The 9,858-nt window shown below is 43.1% G+C and overlaps 1 protein-coding gene across 4 annotated transcripts in view; it reads right to left on the reverse strand.

Annotated features, from left to right (window-relative positions):
• ATCAY (ATCAY kinesin light chain interacting caytaxin) overlaps window positions 1–683 on the reverse strand; it is a 118,932-nt gene extending 118,249 nt beyond the window's left edge. Inside the window, exon 1 of one of the 4 annotated variants that reach the window (XM_073594204.1) lies at window positions 319–683. The gene's annotated coding sequence lies outside the window, so the exon portion shown is untranslated. The remainder of the gene's footprint in view (window positions 1–318) is intronic. The other 3 variants (XM_073594187.1, XM_073594178.1, XM_073594196.1) reach the window with 3 other exon arrangements.
• Window positions 684–9,858: the final 9,175 nt, after the last annotated feature.

Consider the following 9,858-nt stretch of genomic DNA (forward strand, 5'->3'; position numbering starts at 1 on the left):
TTTTAAATAATGAAGCATATTATAAAAAGAAAAATATAGGTGTGGCTTGTCATACAATATATCCATTAACATTTTGCTGAACAATAATCACTGACAATCTTTTGTCAGCTTCAAAAATCACAAAGAAGCTCATTAAAAAAAAGGTAACTGATACAATTTTATTGTAGAATGTGTAGCATAAGACCATGAATGTTATTCTCCGATGGTCTGTGATTAAGCATGAATGTAAACATAAACACGAATATACAATTAAAAGGGTGATTGCAAATCATAAATAATTCAATGACTACATTTAGGGAAACATCATAATGTACGTACCTTTCCAAAGAGAAGATTTGGCAGTGTGGAAAGTAAATTATTATGGAAAATGGCTACACTGAATCGTCTTCTAGGTCACTCGTCTTCTGCCTGGTATACATAACTAAAAATCATTAGTTTAAATCCTTGCAAAATCACCATTTTTACACATTTAGAGGCTTGTCAAGTTGATGTGGTTTTTCATTGCTGCAATGTACTGTGTGATGTAATCCCAGATACAGTGGTCATGCTTGTAATAGTGTTGTAGGAGATTGTTAATAAAGAGCTCACAACTGATACAGGTTCAGAAGCTGAAACATCAGCTATTGTGGATGTGCAATGGAGGAGACAGAAAGAACAGGAGGGGGAGGGTGTAGATTCTACATCAGCTGCCTCTCCTCCCTTTCCAGGAGCAGATCAGCCTCCATTGGTCTTATGATGGCAGCATCATAGCAAATCGAATAGCTCATATCAAGCAGGAAAGGGCTTGAAGAAAAAAATGATGGATTAACCCTAACATAGCTGAGAATCTTTTGAGACATTAAGATTTTTTTTAAATCAATAATTTTCATTCTTTTAACCCACATAATTTATCTGAAACAACATATTACCATGACCATTATACATGAATGAAATAGAACAGATCGATGGGTATTTAGATGAATCCTGTACTGAGAAAATATGGAAGCTACTATTGCAGGCTTCTCCTGAAAATGTTAGTTGACAGGAGTTCAAGCTTCACTTGCTGCATGTGTTCTATACCAGAATGCTTGGACAAACAGATGTATACTCTGACAAAAAAGTTAACAAGAAAAAAAATGTATTAAAAAAAAAGAAAGGGCCAGACTCGATGGACCACTTGGTCTTTTTTCTGCCATCACTTTTCTATGTTTCTATGTATTAAAGCAAGGGACAGCCCAGCAACCAGATTTTTTAGAAGGAGGTTAGCGATGGCAATGTCAGGCAGTGTTAGTACCTGGGTCACCTGCTGGTGTCACTGTTGCTCCCAGAGTCAAAGAGCGCAGTTCTGGTGGCCACCGGCAGGTGTCTCCCAGTAGCCACCTTATCCGAGTATTTAGGCTGCATCGGACACTGGCTGCTGGAAGTCATATAATCCCGCCCTTAACTGAAGTTCAGTGCTTCAGTGTACTTCCTGTGAGCCGTGTCCCTTCCTGATCCTGTTCCTGATCCTCCTACCCTGCTCCCCTTGTTTCCTTACTCAGTCCTGACTTTGCCTTGCTCATGTTTACTCCCTAAATTACTTGGCAGCAATATTCCCTGTCCTATGTCACAAGCAGTGCATAATACAAAACCCATACCTCCCAACCATCCAGGATTCACCGGGACTGTCCCAGGACTTGATATGAGTGGAGCCCAGTGCCAGAACTTGGTTCCAGTGACTTCTCCGGCAGGGGCGGACTAGCAGGGGCACTGGTTGCCTCTGCCCCACAGCTTGTGTGGGGTGCATGGGGTACAACACACCGCAATCCAGTCTCTGAATTGCAACCGACATCTCCCCGCCCACTGCAAAGCAGCCGGTGGGGAGATGTTGGCTGCAATACAGAGACTGGATCACGGTGAGTGGTATCACCAATGGTGTATCATTCATGGGTGCAATGTGTGCGGTGCACTGCACCCACGGATGAGACAAGTCTGATGGGCTGCAGCAGCACCTGTCATTGCCCTCTGTGCAGCTCCTGTCACTTCCCGCTGTATGGCTCTGCCTCCTGTACCTGCCAGCTATGTGACTTCTGTCACTGTTGGCTGTAGGAAGGGAAAAGCCAGTCAACATCGTGGGCACAACCCCATTCCTGGATAGACGCATATCTGCCATGGGGGAAAAAATTAACCTCACACTGCACACTCATCCAGGGATTTTTCTAAGGCAAGGAAAGGAAGTAAAACATAAATTTAGAAGTTACAACAGGGGTTTGGATGTCGACTGTCAACTGCAGGGCATAACACGATGCAGTTACGTAGCGGCATCCTTACAATACAGAAAATAGAAACAATGCATAAAAGTTGATTCTCAATCAAAAGATCTCACCGCAGGGATCACATACAATGGTCATACAGATCCTATATAAAAGATTAAACAATACTAATCAGGAAAAACTACTCAGCAATGATTGTTGCACATGAAGGTGGATGAAGATGGATAAAACAAGAGGGGAGGACAGCAACAAGGAAAGAGGGTTAGGGGGAAGGGGGGGGGTGGAAGGGGGGAAAAGGTAAATTAAAGAGGGTGGGGGAAGGGAAAAGAGGGGGAAAAAAAGGGAAATGGGTTGGTTATTGGGGATAGGGGATTAGGAATTATGCAAAGTGTCATTTCATAGGAAGGGTTTGTATGAGAGAGCTTCATTTAGGCCTGGCGGTGTAAGAGCGTTTAATAGCTCTATCCACATGGTCTCCCGTCTAAGGATCGATCGATACCAATCGCCCCCCCCGTGGATCCTCTGGAACCACCTCTAGGACCATAACCTTAACCACTTCGGGCTGGAATCTATGATGTAGGCCTACATGGCGACCCACAGTGGTAAATTTCCCACTGGATGAGTAGTACAGATGGTCACCCATTCTTTGTCTCAGCGCTCTAATATTTTGAATATTTTTACCTACATAAAATGCATTGCAGGCACATATCATGAGGTAGATAACTCCCCTAGTGCCGCAATTGGCATTTTTGAGGGAGGAAAAAAGTTCTCCATTTAGAAGCACAAACGTAGTGCCCTCTAGGATCCAGGGGCACCGTGGGTAGTGGCCACAGCGGAAGGTACCCTGGGGGCCCATGATCGTCGGGCGTTCCACCCGATAGTGGCTACTGGTGAGTCTATCGCAAAGAGAGGTTGATCTACAGAACCCCAGCTCCGGTTGGGGCTTTTCCCTTCCTACCTTGAGGGACGGCTTACAGCTGCCTCCTCACTTGGTCATATGTGCGTGCGGCATCGTCTGCGCATGCGCAATGTGGATAGAGGGACCCAGTGACATCACACGCCATCGCCAGCGTGGCAGAGTGGCTGGCCGTGGTGAGTATGCTACTCAACTTACACAAGCTGTGACATATGCCCTTTCCCCCTCCCCTTTTTTCTCTCCCCTTTGTTGAAATCACATTGAATTTGCACCAAAATGGTGCAGGGGCCTTTTTTATTCCGCACTGGAATCGGGCCGCATGGGTGCAATGATATTCAATTCCTGCACCATTTCACAGTTCACACAGCAAACCAATTTGGGGGTGTCATTAAATTTACATTGACACCCCCAGCAGTTCACAGATGTCAGTGTGAACCAGTGTGTGATTCAGGTGCAATGTGGGAACCGGCACTGAATCGCAAGGTTTCCCACATCACGCCATTGTGAACCGGGACTGAATAAGGTTAAATGAAGTTTATTAACATAAATATCACTCTTCCAGCACTAGTAAACCATAAACGATGTAAAGTAATAAAATAAATGTGACCCAGGCACTGACACAAGTCTTGATGTGTTTACGAAAACAACCCTAAGACCCCTTTCACACCGGGGCGGTGCGGACGTTAGTCGCTAGTTTTATAGGCGCTTTTTGCTCGCTAGTGGGGCGCTTTTAACCCCTGTTTAGTGGCGACTAGCTACTGGCTAGAGTGGCTGGAGTGTCTGCCTTGTTGACAGACTGCTGAGGGGTTACAGGCTGGTCATGTCTTTTTTTTTTTTTCTTTTTTCTTTTTTTACACCAAAATGTTGTTAAATGGAAAAGGTGTAGGACAAAGTCTTTTTTTAAATCACTGATGGCCTATCTCATTTCTTGAGGCCCCGAAATGTTCGGAAAGTACAAATGCCCCCCAAATGACCCCTTTTTGAAAAGTAGACAGTCCAAGATATGTAGTAAGAGACATGGCGAGTTTTTTGAAGTTGTAATTTTTTCCCACAATTCTTGGGAAAATTGAGAAATTATTATTTATTTATTTTTACACACAATTGTCATAATTTGTTATTTCTCACACACAGCATATGCATACTTCCAATTATACCCCAACATACTAGACATGCGCACTGCCAAAAAATGTGTTCGTTTTTGTTTTCGTTTCATTCGTTTATTTTTTTTTTCATTTTTCGGGTCATTCGTTATGATCGCAATTCGTAAATTCGTACATTTGCACATTCGTAAATTCGTACATTCGCACATTTGTAAAATCATAAATTCATAAATTCGTACATTCGTAAATTCGTACATTCGCACATTCATGAATTCGTCAATTAGAAAATTCGTATATTCGTAAATTTGTACATTTGTAAATTAGAAAATTCAAAATTTGAATAATAACTTAACTATTACTAACTATTAAATTATAGGTATTGTAATTTCCTTTCAAATTTGGCTGTTAGTGAATGTAACAAATACGAATTTATCCGAAGTTACAAATTATCCGAAATAACGAATGCTGCATCTAAACAAATGGAACTGAACAAATTAATAATAAATAATAATAATAACAAGTTTTTATTATTATTATTATTGTTATTTATTATTATTAATTCATTACATTACATTCGTTTGGTTACGGCATTCGTTATTTCGGATAATTCGTAACTTCGGAAAAATTTGTATGTGTTACGTTCACTAACAGCCAAATTTAAAAGGAAATTACAATACCTATAATTTAATAGTTAGTAATAGTTAAGTTATTATTAGTTAATTATTTCAGATTTCCGAATTTCCGAATTTACAAATGTACGAATTCACTAATTTACTAATTTATGAATTTACTATTTACGAATGTATGAATGTTCGAATTTTCGAATATTCTAATTTACGAATATTTGGAAAAATGCGTTAAACGGGTTTTCTTTCATTCGGATATTTCCGAATTAACAAATTTGTCAAAATTAGTTAAAAAACGAATTCGGAACGAAACGAATTGCACATGTCTACAAAATACATTCTGCTACTCCTTCTGAGTATGGCGATACCACAGGTACGTGACTTTTTCACAGCCTGACCACATAGAGAGGTCCAACATGCAGGGAGCACTGTCAGGCGTTCTAGGAGCATAAATTACACATCTAATTTCCTGCACCAGGACAATGGAATTACACACAAAATGACCCAACTTTGGAAAGCAAACACCCCAACGTATATTCTATGAGGCATTATGAGTCTTTTGAACGGTTAATTTTTTTCCACAAGTCTTCGAAAAACGTGGAAAAAAAATGAAAACATATATTTTTTTACACAAAGTGGTGAATTTATAAGATATTTCTAACACATAGCATGTACATAGCAAAAATGACACCCCAAAATACATTCTGCTACTCGTCCTGAGTGTGGCGATACCACATGTGTGAGACTTTTATACAGCCTGGCCACATAGAGAGATCCAACATGCAGGGAGCACCGTCAGGCATTCTAGGAGCATAAATTACTAAAATCTAATTTCCTAACGACCTATTATGCCCCGTACACACGGTCGGATTTTCCGATGGAAAATGTCCGATCGGAGCGTGTTGTCGGAAATTCCGACCGTGTGTGGGCTCCATCGGACATTTTCCATCGGATTTTCCGACACACAAAGTTGGAGAGCAGGAGATAAAATTTTCCGACAACAAAATCCGTTGTCGGAAATTCCGATCGTGTGTACACAAATCCGACGGACAAAGTGCCACGCATGCTCAGAATAAATAAAGAGATGAAAGCTATTGGCCACTGACCCGTTTATAGTCCCGACGTACGTGTTTTACGTCACCGCGTTCAGAACGATCGGATTTTCCGACAACTTTGTGTGACCGTGTGTATGCAAGACAAGTTTGAGCCAACATCCGTCGGAAAAAATCCATGGATTTTGTTGTCGGAATGTCCGAACAAAGTCCGACCGTGTGTACGCCCTATTACACTTTTGAAGGCCCTGGAGCACAGGACAATGGAATTAACCACAAAATAACCCCATTTTGGAAAGCAAACACCCCAAGCTGGTGACAGATACTTGGGTACACTGATGGGCTGGTGACAGGTACTCGTGTAATCTGATGGACTGGTGACAGGTACTCGGGTAATCTGATGGGCTGCAGATAGGTACTTGGGTACTCTGATGGGCTGCAGATAGGTACTTGGGTACTCTGATGGACTGGTGACAGGTACTCGGGTACTCTGATGCGCTGGTGACAGGTGTCCTGATGGGCTGGTGACAGGTACTCGGGTACTCTGATGGGCTGGTGACAGGTACTCGTGTACTCTGATGGGCTGGTGACAGGTACTCGGATACTCTGATGGGCTGACAGGTACTCGGGTACTCTGATGGGCTGGTGACAGGTACTCGGGTACTCTGATGGGCTGGTGACAGGTACTCGGATGGGCTGGTGACAGGTACTCTGATGGGCTGGTGACAGGTACTCAGATGGGCTGGTGACTGGTACTCAGATGGGCTGGTGACCGGTACTCAGATGGGCTGGTGACAGGTACTCAGATGGGCTGGTGACAGGTACTCAATAGGGCTGGTGACAGGTACTTTTTGGTGTGATTAATGTGAATGTAGCACTACCCCCGTAGGAGCCGCTGGTGAATAGCGACCCCCCACCCTGCACAACCAAGCACAAATTTCCACAGCACCTTGAGTCCAGAAACAGTCCAGCAACTTTGTTTTATATATTAGGGGAATTCAACTCGGATGGGGATAGGGATATTATGGGATGGCCACTTGACTCATCAGCAAAAAGAAATTCTTCAGGGACACAACTATATACAGTCAATATATACACTCCTCTTCTGCCTCCTGCACAAATCTTGCTTGGGATCTGACAGGGCACTCAGCCAGATCCTGTAATAGCCCCTTTACAGGCAGGGACCGCAGGCCCCTTTAGTGTGTGCGAAAAGTCCCAGTGTCCAGCTACCTTCCTGTGGCTACTGATCCCAGCACCACCTCTTCAGGCACTGCCAGCCCACCTGGCTGCAGTTGTCTCTTTCACTAGCCCTCCTGGCTAATCTTCCACAGTCCTCCCAGACTGACTCTACAACCATCCCAGACTGCCACTCCCCAGTCCTCTCAGGCTGTCTCTCAGTCCTCACCGACTGTCTCACTCACCAACCACCCGGCTGTCTTCTCCCTGGAGATTTCCTGCATGTGCTGGCTGGCTCCTGCTGTCCTCACACCTGCTCCTGTGCCACTAGATAGGACTCCTCCTTGTGTTGTCAGAGGATCCCTCCTGCACCCGAACCCCAGACCCCAGGTCACCCCCCCCAGACTAGGGGGCTAGCCTCAAGGGCCTCTGAAAACTTCCTCAACACTCCATCTCAAGCTTCTACCCGAACTCCCCTGCCCCTGCTGGTCTGACCCTAAGTATTTAATAGGTCCCACCCCCTGCCAGCCCATTTGGCCGGGGACTGGTTAGGGCCCTCATCAACACTCCAGGCAGCTCCTCCTAACCACGCTCCCATTCTTCTGAAAGTTTGTGTAAAGTTCCAGCAAATAGGGAGAGGTATCAGAGATGCTGCCTGATGAGTCATTCCAGCCTCCCTGGGTCACTCACCCTGACCCAGATTCAAACACACAGGCTTGGCTGCCAGCCAAGCCAAACAATTTACCTGCACTACCTATAACACTAGCACACTAATGCCCTGTACACACGGTCGCATGCTCAGAATAAATTCAGAGACGGAACTGTTTGGTCTGGTAAAATTAGCGTTCGTAATGGATATAGCACTTTCGTCAGGCTGCAATGTTTTAAATTGTTTAATGCAGTGCACTCTCTTCTTCTTTATAATGCTAGAAGAATGAAGTTGTTTTGCTGCTCATATTCACGCAGACTTCTCACAAACTTCTTTTCTTATTATTTATCGTGATTTCATGAATATAATATTTTTATTAGTCACATCTCCCGAAAAAAATTACATTTTTGGATGTTTTTAGAATTTTTTTTTTTTTTTTTTTAAATCCTGATCTGTTATTTTTTGTAATTTTTTTTTTTTTTACTCCAGAATAGTTTTGGGTGTGTTTTGTGTGTCAAGTTACCACAACACCATTATTATCTTGTATTATTTAATCTCAAGGAGGTTGCTTGGTGTTGGTGTCTCTTGTCAATTTCACATTGTATTTTTGAAATGTCCCTGCAGCCTCACAAACAAACTGTCCTTTTTGAAGGAAAACACACATAGGCGAGTATAATCGAAATAAAAATACCTTTATTAAGGGGTCCTAACCAAACAAAGAGGGAGGCAACGCTGGATAAACTGCAGAAATTGGCGAAGCCTTTGTACCCCAGGGCACACATCAACTATTTTACTGCAAAATTGGTGGCCTGAGGAGTCCATATATAAGGGAGTACAATCTGGTCCAGAAGACCAAGAGATCATGAACAGCAGCAGATGACATACATGTCCCCATACAAGAGCCTGCATCTTTTGTCAGACCAGACTGAACCCAGGCCATCACTCTCTGGTCTTCCTTAGATGCTTCCTTCCAGGCTGTGGCTCTGGTGTTGGAGGTGTGGCAGGAGGAGGAGGAGGACCTGGAGGAGGAGGAGGAGGACCATGGTTGAGCTCACAAACGTGGCTTTGGCTTGTGAGTTGGCCCCTCAACCCCTTATTTAGTGCTTGGCAGATGATATACTCACATATTAGGCGTTGGCCCTCCTCCATTTCCAGCATTTTGCAGGCTATGTATGCAAAATCCTCTTGAACACTGCACCCGCCAGCAATGGTTTTGCCTATGGCCATTGTTCCCATTCCCACAGATCACCCTGGCATCGGGCGGCTTTGCTTTGCAGCTCTCTGCGATTCTGGATGCTGTTTCACTGGATCGCTGATGCAGACGTGAGTTTGGACGCACAACCTTTAATTCATTATATACAAGTAAAATATTTGTATACAAAACCTTTTTTTTGTTTCCTGCTTATTTACTGAAAAATTATATTTATTAATTTTTTTTTAAAAAATAAAAATATTCTTTAGAATCATTCCATTACGTATGCTCCTGATGAGCGGTTGCTATACCGCGAAACGCGTAGAGCTTTGATTATTACCAATCTTCTCACATCATGGAATACCAGGATTTCAATGATTCCACTTACCTCTATAAATATCTGTCATGGCATTAAATCTCTTTTATTATTATAAATATTTGTCCTAATTTTCATGGCTCTTTTTGGGTCTAATCATAGTAACAAATGTACACATGCATATTGATTGTTATCTTTGCTCTCTGTGTGACAATGGATGATGACTTATTGTGTAATTTATGTGTATTTTATGTATAATCAATCCATGGTTTATTATATAGAGGCTTGATGCCCACAGCATTTTAGAGGTTGGATGCCCAAAATGTTTTTTACATACCATGGATTATACCAAATAAATTAATTTTGGTCACTTGACCTGCGTTGTGCTGCTGTGTGCTTCATATAAAGTCCCACTTCTCTCTCTTTTTCTTTTTAATCCTCTTGAACACTGTGGGGGGTTCTGAGGCCGGCAGTAGCCTTCATAAATAGGCCAATTGCTGCCTCCTCCAGGTTACTCCTCTTCCTGCCACTTTTTGGTTGAAGGCGGAGGGGAGGGACCTGGGTATCGGGCAGGCTACTGGGCCCGGCCACCTCCTGGCT

Source organism: Aquarana catesbeiana, linkage group LG01, assembly GCF_042186555.1.
Source record: "Aquarana catesbeiana isolate 2022-GZ linkage group LG01, ASM4218655v1, whole genome shotgun sequence".
Lineage (NCBI taxonomy): Eukaryota > Metazoa > Chordata > Amphibia > Anura > Ranidae > Aquarana > Aquarana catesbeiana.